The sequence below is a fragment of the Anopheles darlingi genome, chromosome 2 (assembly GCF_943734745.1).
Source record: "Anopheles darlingi chromosome 2, idAnoDarlMG_H_01, whole genome shotgun sequence".
NCBI lineage: Eukaryota > Metazoa > Arthropoda > Insecta > Diptera > Culicidae > Anopheles > Anopheles darlingi.
This window is the reverse complement of record NC_064874.1, coordinates 55,303,105-55,313,104: the sequence shown is the minus strand read 5'-3', so window position 1 is coordinate 55,313,104 and position 10,000 is coordinate 55,303,105. Positions and strand designations below refer to the sequence as shown.

Here is a 10,000-nt window from a genome sequence, read left to right as displayed (position 1 = left end):
GGCAAACGGTCCAGTCAGACGTGGATGTTACGAGTTGGCAAGCGATTGATGCATCGTGTCCCATCTCACTATTCGACCAACAGCAAACGCAACCACCAAAAGTACGAACGAAAGCTGGAAAAAGGGAACGCTGGCAAGAGGCTTAGCACCGGAAAATGGTGACCGCCCACCATAACAAGCATGAACCCGACCTAAAACTTTATCGGGGTTTGGTTTGGTTGTGGTTCTAAAGTTGAAAGGATTGGAGTTTTTGTCCTCCACTTTGTTCCATCCGTTCATCGATCGGGATACGTGAGAGGACACGAATGAATGATTTGTGTCAAGCTGACAAACGATTTTGTGACAATTCTAACAGCCGTCTAAACCCTTATCTAAAGCCTTTTCATACAATTCGATCAGTAGGGTAGCCGCGGTCGTCGAGAAGTAAGGAAACTTTGTTACAACACCTTCTCGCAAACTTCCGATGTCGCGTGGCAGGGTCAAGATGGAAGCAAAAACGTCCCGACAGAGGTGTTTTGATGGAGAGTTCATTTATTATTTCCCATCTACCGTACTTTGCTATTTGTTTTCCTGATTACGGTTTCGTTAAGAATTCAATTTTTCACTCGTCCTTGGGTCAGTGGTTTTGGGTAGCAAGCGTAAGTAATGGCATCATAACAGCACCTCTCCTAGAAGTCAGGGCCGGATGGAAGAGAATCCTAACAAAAAAACAGTCACCAAAGACCGATAAAAAGGCATCTTCTAGAATGTACCGCTCGAGCAATTGGATAGATTCCAAAACGAATCATCGTCAATCGAATGGTGCGACCTACATTATTGTTAAACGTTTCGTAGCGCCGGTCGTCGGTTCAGTTCGGAGTCGAGCAATTCTTTTGCTACGTTTTATAATTTCAGTAAACTATTTGGCAAACCATCCATCATCGGCACGCACGGAACTTCAAATCAACCACAGTAATGATATCGTCACCCGAGGGCTAAGACCGAAAGTGCAGCAACCAAGGACCGGAGAAGTTGTTGCACAAGGTACGGTGCTACCGGATCGAAAACAGCCAACGACGCATTGGCAAATCATAACCGAAACCTCCCGCGCATCAGTACCCAGGCAAAGTACCCTTCGAACTCTCTTCTTGACGAAACGGTAGATGCGCCGAACGGCTAGCAACTTCGACTGAAAATTAATTATAAAACTTTCAAATTATAATAAACTTTCCACCTTCAATTTCAAGGTGAGCAGATAGCAGTACGAGAGAGTTTTAAGGTGAAACGCCAAGATGGAACCACAGCAACTTTGTAGGATACACGCAAGGCGTATGCGGGAATGTCTCAAGAAAGTGATGACTTTTTGCACTCGCCTTGTGGCGCCACTTTTTGGGAAGAATGTTTGCAAAAGTTCACAACCAGGTCACGGTTCTGAAGATGCTGGAAAAAAGGAAACATGCACGGTACGGTTCACCAAAGCCATTGACAAATAAAAGTTTTACCAAAAAGTTTAGCCGCACGCCTGAAGGAAAGCATTTCCTTGCCCTGAGTTTTGATAGCAAGCAGATCCATCCATTCATGGCAGCCGACGTATGGTAGCCGCAGCATTTAGTGATGGTTTTCAAACTGTGCCCGTTAACAAACAATCATCACACATATTGTAGCATGTTAATCAAAGTAAAAATCTGTTTACATCGCGTATACCGCGAATTCAAATCCGCCGTTCTAACCTTTAACAAGTTTAAAGGTGCATGGCCACGATAACAACATTGACTGTAAAGAATCTTTCATTGCCTGTCTTTTGACGAGTTGCAAAATTTTATTTTTAATGCACGGCAACGATAGCAACCTTGTTTTGCAACTCACCAGCAGATACCAATAACGTACCAAGGCGAGAGCCGTCGCAATGTCACATAAGTCAAGTATTTGGACAGTATTTTAAGGCGAATTTGCAACCAAGCTGGGTAAGAACAATTTCGTTCGTATAGAAAATTTGTTTCACCTTAACCGTGCTTGGCCGCATTAGCAACCTTATTTCAACCACAAGATGATAGTTTGGATTGGTCCAAATATAATTTACGGATCCTGATTACAACCACGCAAAGATTGAATGACTAGAAAATGCGAAGATTTATTGGAATCCTTGGCGCACATTAATTTCACTAATGTTATCTTTCACTAATTAATCCAACCCTAAAATAAGAAAAGATCGCGAGTAAGCATAATATTTTACAATACATTGAAATCACTTATTGTACCCTCTAAGCAAATGTACTTAATGATTGTAACAAATGAAGAGATGGCTGATTTTAATCTATACACAAACTCATGCTTTAGTATTATTACAATCTCCAGGTTTAATTAGTTTCCCGCTTTAACACGCCGACGACACAGAAAACTATCGACAGTAATGAAGAGTTGCGCGACTGCTTTTTACGCAGGTGTTCTGTCGAGCGAAAATTGTCATTCATAACACCGCATGGTAAAATATTGATTTTACATTTGCTTATCACGTTTCATTTCCTGCTCACACTGTGTACCAAAATGCAAAAAGCGTAAATAAATACCATCCACAGCATCATCATCCTCTTCCGTTTTGTCTGCTAAGAAGCTTCAGAGGCGGCCCAAGCAACCGCATTAATTCCCACCGACCAACTTTCGTTTATCTAACCGAAAACGGCCATGAATAATTTTGGCTTAAAAATCACCACAACAAACAAACTGCTTCGATGTTGTCTTGGTCTACGAAAGGATACACTCCCGTTTCCTCCCTCTGGTCGACTCCGCCAATGGCCTGAGAAAAAGGTGAGCGAATCAGAGAATGGCTCTTTTCGAGGTCCATCTTTCATCCGGCCAAATGAGGCGGACGGTACACAAGAAGGTGAACCAAGATGGTTGAGGAAGGTTGTGTTTGCCCAATGCGATGGGGGATAAGCGGATGGAAAGTCAACATTTTTCACATAATTAACTCTATCGTGTCCCTACGGTGCCACTTGCGAAAGGAATATACACTAGCCAGAACCGCCTCATCGTAAGCAAATCAAACCCTACAGATAAAACACTACATTTTGTTCTTTCCATTTTTGGGATGGTGCGAGGAATGAATGGGGATGTTTTGGTTTTCCGGTTATGCTCAGTTTTTCTGTGGTGATACCAAAGGGACGCTCGATTACATCACTAACCGGCAAAAAAACAACCTCCACTCCATGCAGCGGTAAATGAGAGAAGTAGTATCCTCGACACACAGTAGTATCCTGAAGCCTCATTACTGTGCATTTATCACTTGCTGCGTCGGAACTGTGTGAACTGCGCCCCAACCGGTGTCATGCCCAGCGAAAGCAGACCTCCGAAGCCCCAGCGTTCCATGCCATATTATGGGTGTAGAGCATTTAAGAAATAATCTGCTTAAAGAGAAATCCTTCTCTTGGGCCGCTTCACACTGATGAGGGCGGCGGCTCGTAAGCGGCTCAACAAGCAGAATCACCGAAGAAAACTTAACCCATCGCCGGTAATGTACAGAACATTGCTGGCGTAAAGAGAGGTGAGAAGCAAGAAATAAAATAGCAAACGAGTTGCCAGCGAACCCATTAAGATAAATCTGTGAGTACCTAAGCTATAAAAACAAACGTTGTTGGCCAACCCAACGACAGCAAACCACCCGACAAACGATTCCAAGCCGACGGCTGCTGCCACTTTTCGGCTATACTTCTTCTTTCTTGTTCCCCTCTTTTCGGTGTTTAGAATTTTTGTATCCTTTTGCGGGGAGGGTTAAACATTTGCGCGATGACGGTTCTTTGAGCTGCAAGCGTGCTGGCTGGGCTCATTCAAGGATTCCGCGCGGGTTGCGTGAGCTTCGGGTGACAGTGAAATAAGCCGAGGTGCCAAAAATGAACCACCAAGGGTCATCAGTCCCAAAACGAGAGCCAAGAGCGGTTAATCATGTGACATGCAAACAGCCAAGTAGCACAAAGTGCAACATTCGCTTAAAGAGGGGCAGGAATGAATTTTATTTGTCTAAAGAAAAATGGAGAAATACAAAAAGGATGACTTGGAATAATATAACCAGTTAATAGTGGAACGGGACTGTAAGATGGTAGATTTATTTAGATCAATGTTGTATCTTGATACCAAAAGAGAAAGAAACATTGGAAACCATTGATGCTACAAAACCATCTTCACAAGTATAAAGTTTATCGATTACTTAGCGAATTCATTGTTAGTCAGCAATCCTACATTCTGATATTCGTTTTGTAGAGAACGAAGAGACAGCGGTTCGCCAGATTATCGATGAAAGAACATTGCTATTCGGACAAACAAGGTTTGTGTTATCTATGTATCACTTGTCGTTGATTAAGTGCTAAAGCCGAGAATTACAATGTACAAAACTTTTCAGTCTAGTTAGGTTCGTTGCTAGATGAAAGGAAATAGTCAGAATTGACCGGAAAACACCATATTATAATGTAATATGTATTTGTTACAACACACCTGATCACTTCATCGGGTTCATATTTCGTAGAAAACGACTCCTTTTTCAAAATTATCGATTTGTCATAAAAGCTTTCAAATTTCGTTTGCATAAAAAACAAACATTTTTATCCAGCTAAATTATGTACATTAAAGATGTCGCTTAAAAATCGTGACAGCTGAATTGATTCAAATGACAGTGTTGGTGATAAAATTGAACATTCGTCAGATTTAACTGTGTTGCTGCCCTAAAATTGTTTTACCACTGTTTGCTTTTCATTTCAAAACGATGGTTAAATAGTTCGCTTGCCATCTGGTCAGCAGAAATGGCAACTCTGTAACGTGATAATGAATCTTCGGCACATGCCTCTCTTTTCATGCCAGCATTACCATTTGTATCACCAGCAGACCTCTGGATGCTCTATCGCGTCCGGTATTCGAGAAGCTTTCAACCGATTCACTTTTCACACAAACCGAGTGACGAAACTGAATCATTGATTATCGACAAACTGACGATCAGATTCCTAACTGCTAAACCCTACTGTTCATTCCAAAAGTCCTTCGCTGAAGGTACACTCTGGTTCCTAGTGCACAGTCAAAACTCTTTTCATGACAACAATAGTATTTCAGGGTGAGTCTGGATGGACCAATGGCCAAGTTGATTGCTGGGAAGAGATAGCTCGGAATGGGCTTGTGCGCCGAGCATACTGGCAGACTACACACGAAAGGTCATGCTTTCCCCAAACAGATACCACCGCCGAGTACAATAGGCCAGCATCACGCAGAACATGAACATCCTGTTCTATCGGGCAAACGTACCATACCATTGGGAGCCAAACTGTTGGCATTTGTTCAATTCTACTGAATCATACACAGACATTAGTTATCGGAAAATGGCAATAAATTTCCCAAAAATTCAATCTATTATACGAAACCGCGCTGGCTACAGCGGCACCGGGCAGCGCGGTCTCGTTCCAGCTTCCTACCATGGTTTGGAAAGAATCAGCCGTCGGGCGGTTGCTACACTCTTGAAGTAGCGAAACAAATAGTCCACTCTGCGCTAACTTGCCTCCCGCCAGTGTTCGTCAGGACCTTTCGAAATGAACGGGTGAGCACAGGTGATGCTACCAAACCAAACACCCACTGAGCATGTGAGCTCATCTGAGTCATACGGTGTCGCTGCTCGAGGACAGAACAGAAAGCGTAAGAGGATTTTTTGTTGCTAAATTTGTAGCATGCATTCGGGAAAAGAGTCTTGCGTCAACAACATTTTAGCTACTTTCAAATGTACACGAGGGACGAACGTTTGGTTTTACCACCAAATGTTTCAAACAGCGCTACAACGCGTGACGGCAAAGGACGAACGTTACTTTGGAGTGTATCACATGTTTATGAAAACAACCTTACAACAGCATTCTAACTCTTTACAGTGTAGAAGTGTGATAACTGAACTATTCAAATTGAACGATCAAAACGATTGGCAACAAATAATGCATATAGGCGAATATTTGGGTCAGGATCCATGTACTAGATTACTGTCGATAGAAGAGGTCTGACGGCAGATTGGGCAACACAGAAGCTACAGCATTTTCACTATTGAAAGCTGGTCTAGCGACTTTTGCTTTGTTGTTGCCTTTGCGTTCTCCTCCTTTAGATTTAATGTCCAATGTTGCTGTACGTAGGGAAAATTACTTTCCTCATCTCCATCATTTAGACTGTCGGAGGAGAAAATCAAAGCATTTTCTTCGCGTTGGAGTTCTACACTGGGATGTGAAGAGAACTTTTATTAATATCGATTTTTACAGAACGCATCATTTACTGTACATACGCACGGCTTTTACTATTCGTATTCGATAGCCCTCTACGTACTGTATATGGACCATTAGATAGGCAGCTAATAGTTTCCGATGAATTTGCCATTTGTTATTTCCAGCTTCCACCTTGAAGCCCCTTCCATATTGAAGAGAATATATAAAACTGAATATATAACATGGATGAACTGTTGAAATTGTACCACCAAAAGTTACTATTAACAATGTGCTACTCCATGAAGAGCGATTCTTGATACTACATTCCAATCAGATTAACAGTTCTATATAAAAAAAACTGGCTCTGTTATTGTGCGTTATCAAGGCTCGGCCAACATCTGTGCGAAGGGCAAATTAGTGCTGATCGCATTATGGTGAATTAGAACGAGCTAACCAAAATACATCTCAACTCTATCCGCTTCCGGAACCAGGTGCAGGGAGTGCGGGTAGTGCATGCAAAACATAATCACTATCCGGAAGCAGGGCGGCTCCATTTGTAGACGAAAGTATTTCATACGCCACGGCACGACGGCAATTTGACTCCAAACAAAATGCCACGCTCTATAAGACTAGGTCTATATTTCGGTTTACCTAAGCTTTATTGTGACATTTGGCTGATGCTGAATACTGCACAATGGAATCAACTATGCACTAAACATGGCCCGCGATGGCAACCAGTTTCCCCAAAAACCTTAACCGGATGCACAAACCGAAAAACCCTCGGAAAACGCAAACGTTACCGGACTCCTCACCATTGGCACAGCACCGCACGCCTTCTTCTTCAGGTGTTGCACATTGTTCCAGCAACTTGAACATCAGCAACATTCCCAGCTACCACACAAACTTACATATTTTCGGACGATTTTCCACATCACCTTTTTGTATCTACCAGATCGCAGGCAACGGCTCATTCCGCACTGAATATTTGGCTCCACAAATATCCTCCCTCGCTCGCTCCATGAAATCAAAGAATAAAGAAAATAATAAATTTTCTTGTTTATTCCAAACCAAATTTTAAGCTCGCCATCATTCCACACGAATAGCCACACTATTCTCGAGTATTCTGAAATAGCACGATCCTTTGAATTGGCGAAGTTATGTTGTAGTCATTCCAACCATGTTGTTAGTTTCTTCTTATTCTAACAGAAAAGCTTGCGGCTTTCTTGGAAACCAATCATACAGCAATATAAAGTACTTGATATATATTTGGATGATAGAATAAAGGAATCGCATTCGATTGGATATTTGAGTTCAAATGGAATATAAGCCTACATTGCAGTTGGTGCCTCATGTAGTTAACAAAATATGCGGAATTCAAGCTGTTGCTACTGTTGCTTGGTAAGAAATCTGATAAACGTTAACAAAGGCTCTGTAGGAACGTCTTGTGCGTTAGCGTTGTTCCCGTAGGACGGGCCTGGTGTTCCCTATGCAAACGCTTTTCACCGTTTCGGGGGGCACCCAATATCGTACACAATACATAGAATCCCTCGCCTCGAGTCGACGTATGAATCATAAATAATGCAATGCATAGCTGAAATAAACTAAACATTATTCATGTTTAAAAACATTCCGTGAAAAGAAGTGGAACCGGCATTTTATGTCCCGCATGGCTTCATCCCTCCCTTGTTGCCTATCGCACAGGCCACCGTGAAGTACAGGCTGAAGAAGAGGAAGCACTCACAGACTGGAAGAGCAAGAAGTCTGAGCTTAACACCAACCAACTCCAGCTCCTTCACCAAGATGTGTATGGCAAGGAGCTGGGCGTTAGGGAACGTGTCCAAGGGAGCTGAAGCGAACGTAGTGAAATGCGCAAATTTTCCCTTCACACATCATGAATAACATTCACACCCCCTCGATCGGAGAGTAGAATTATTATTATTCCGAGTGGTTCGTAAAAGCCATGCTTAACTCGCCCTATTGAAAGCTTTTTATGAAAAACGGGTAATACTTTTCTTTAAGAAAACAGAGCCTCGAATCGCAGGACACAAGTCTCTCAGAAAATCAACTTGCCTAATCGAAAGCATACGACAGCACTTGAGGCTGCTTATGAACAGAGTGTGGGCATCAGTTACTTACAAGGATTCTGACGCAAACAATGATAAGAAAGCCGTCGTGTTCTTAATCATACACGCTAGCAAAGAAGCGCAAATCACCAGTGTAGAATGAGTATCCTATATGGAACGGAAGGCATACTAACCAGTTGGATGAATCATTGGATTTTTTCTTACCTTTTCTATCCGTTAGTCACTCATACGATATTAATGTAAAACTTTGCTTCAATTTACTTTATTTAATTAAAACTAATTTAATTACAATTAAAGTCTTTAATTAAAAACAGGAAGAGTGTTACATACTTCTGTCATGTTGATGTCAATAAATAAAGCAATAAAACAGATTATTCAAAAGGGATTTCTTTATGAATATTAATGTTTTATCAAGACATGCGTTTCCGTCATGTCTTAAATGAGCTAGATTTATCGCCGTATATCACAAAAATCTAAATCTCAAATGCACATAAGCGAATCACAGTGCTAAATTGAAGTTCTTATGCAAATGTTCACATTAAGATTCAACAGTATAACATTTGATTACAAGCAAATTGGCTCGCACTCCCTTATCGGTACCACGCTATCAAGAAGCGAAATTAATTACTTATATTGTGTGTGGCTAAAAACCAAACATGCACATCACCTTTAGCTGGGATTATGACAAACGTGTCCTGATGTCCCTGATACAATGCAGCCGCATCGTCACATAACACTTACATGCTGAATCACCCCCCAGGGTTAGATTCGTTTAAATGATAAATGACACTTACCTTTAACTTGTTGCTGAGCGAACTCTACACTACAGTTGCCAACAGATCAGCGATTCCTTCGGTTTGCTTTTTCGTCACAAATTGCTACATGAAGTGGAGCACTTGTTTCATTGAATTATGCTTTTCTATTCAACTATTAATTTCTCCGCAAACATCATTACCTACAGTTACACTCCCGAGCTTATTATCGCTTACAGCATTGCAGCCATTATTACACACAAAAAATCAACCACGATAGTAGAAACACTTAAACAAATAGAACTATATTTATGAATAAAACACGATTTATACAGTGGAAGAGAAAATACACAAAACAAGTAACCTCAGGCCGATTAACATTTTAAACGAGTACTCGTAATAAGGCAACGAGTAACTGCCACTTCTTACACACATTGCTCAGAACTTTTTTATTCTTTCAACAATAAATTAGGGGTAATTCTTCGCTCACTTCACACATTCATGACCTGTTGTTTGGAAAAGACTCACTTTTTACAATCATATGATTTTGGTAATCATTATAATATTACTTAATAATAACTTCATATTTTCTTCACTGCACTGCGAAGATGGTCGCGCAATAGCCCTTCCAAGACCATACTATTTTACTTGGAGATGGTATCACTGTCAGTCACCGCTATACACGTCACGTCCGACAGTTGGCGTCAATCGATCGATAGCAGCAGACGTTCACTGTAGATTAACGATGCAACCACTGTTAGACAGACTTCAAAGTGACCCAAATTCGGTTATACACGAACTATGTATACACTACTACAGCCCCTTCGCTACTGCAGTACCAGCATGGAAAATACTATCAGCTGTTCACAGTGATTATGGGCCATTGTGATTTATGTAACTGTAAATATCGTAATCCTAGATACGCGGCACTTGCTCGCCATACCTGTTCGACTCGCAAACAGTTCACTCCTTC

General features: G+C 41.5%; 1 protein-coding gene across 1 annotated transcript in view; it reads right to left on the bottom strand.

The window, feature by feature from the left end:
- The window catches only part of LOC125959998 (tyrosine-protein phosphatase Lar), a 229,252-nt gene that overhangs the window by 219,152 nt on the left and 100 nt on the right, over positions 1-10,000 (bottom strand). The window contains exons 1-2 of the mRNA XM_049693088.1: positions 9,971-10,000; positions 9,070-9,315 (exon numbers count right to left, since the gene is read on the bottom strand). The exon at positions 9,971-10,000 is cut by the window's right edge and continues 100 nt beyond it. The gene's annotated coding sequence lies outside the window, so the exon portion shown is untranslated. The remainder of the gene's footprint in view (positions 1-9,069; positions 9,316-9,970) is intronic.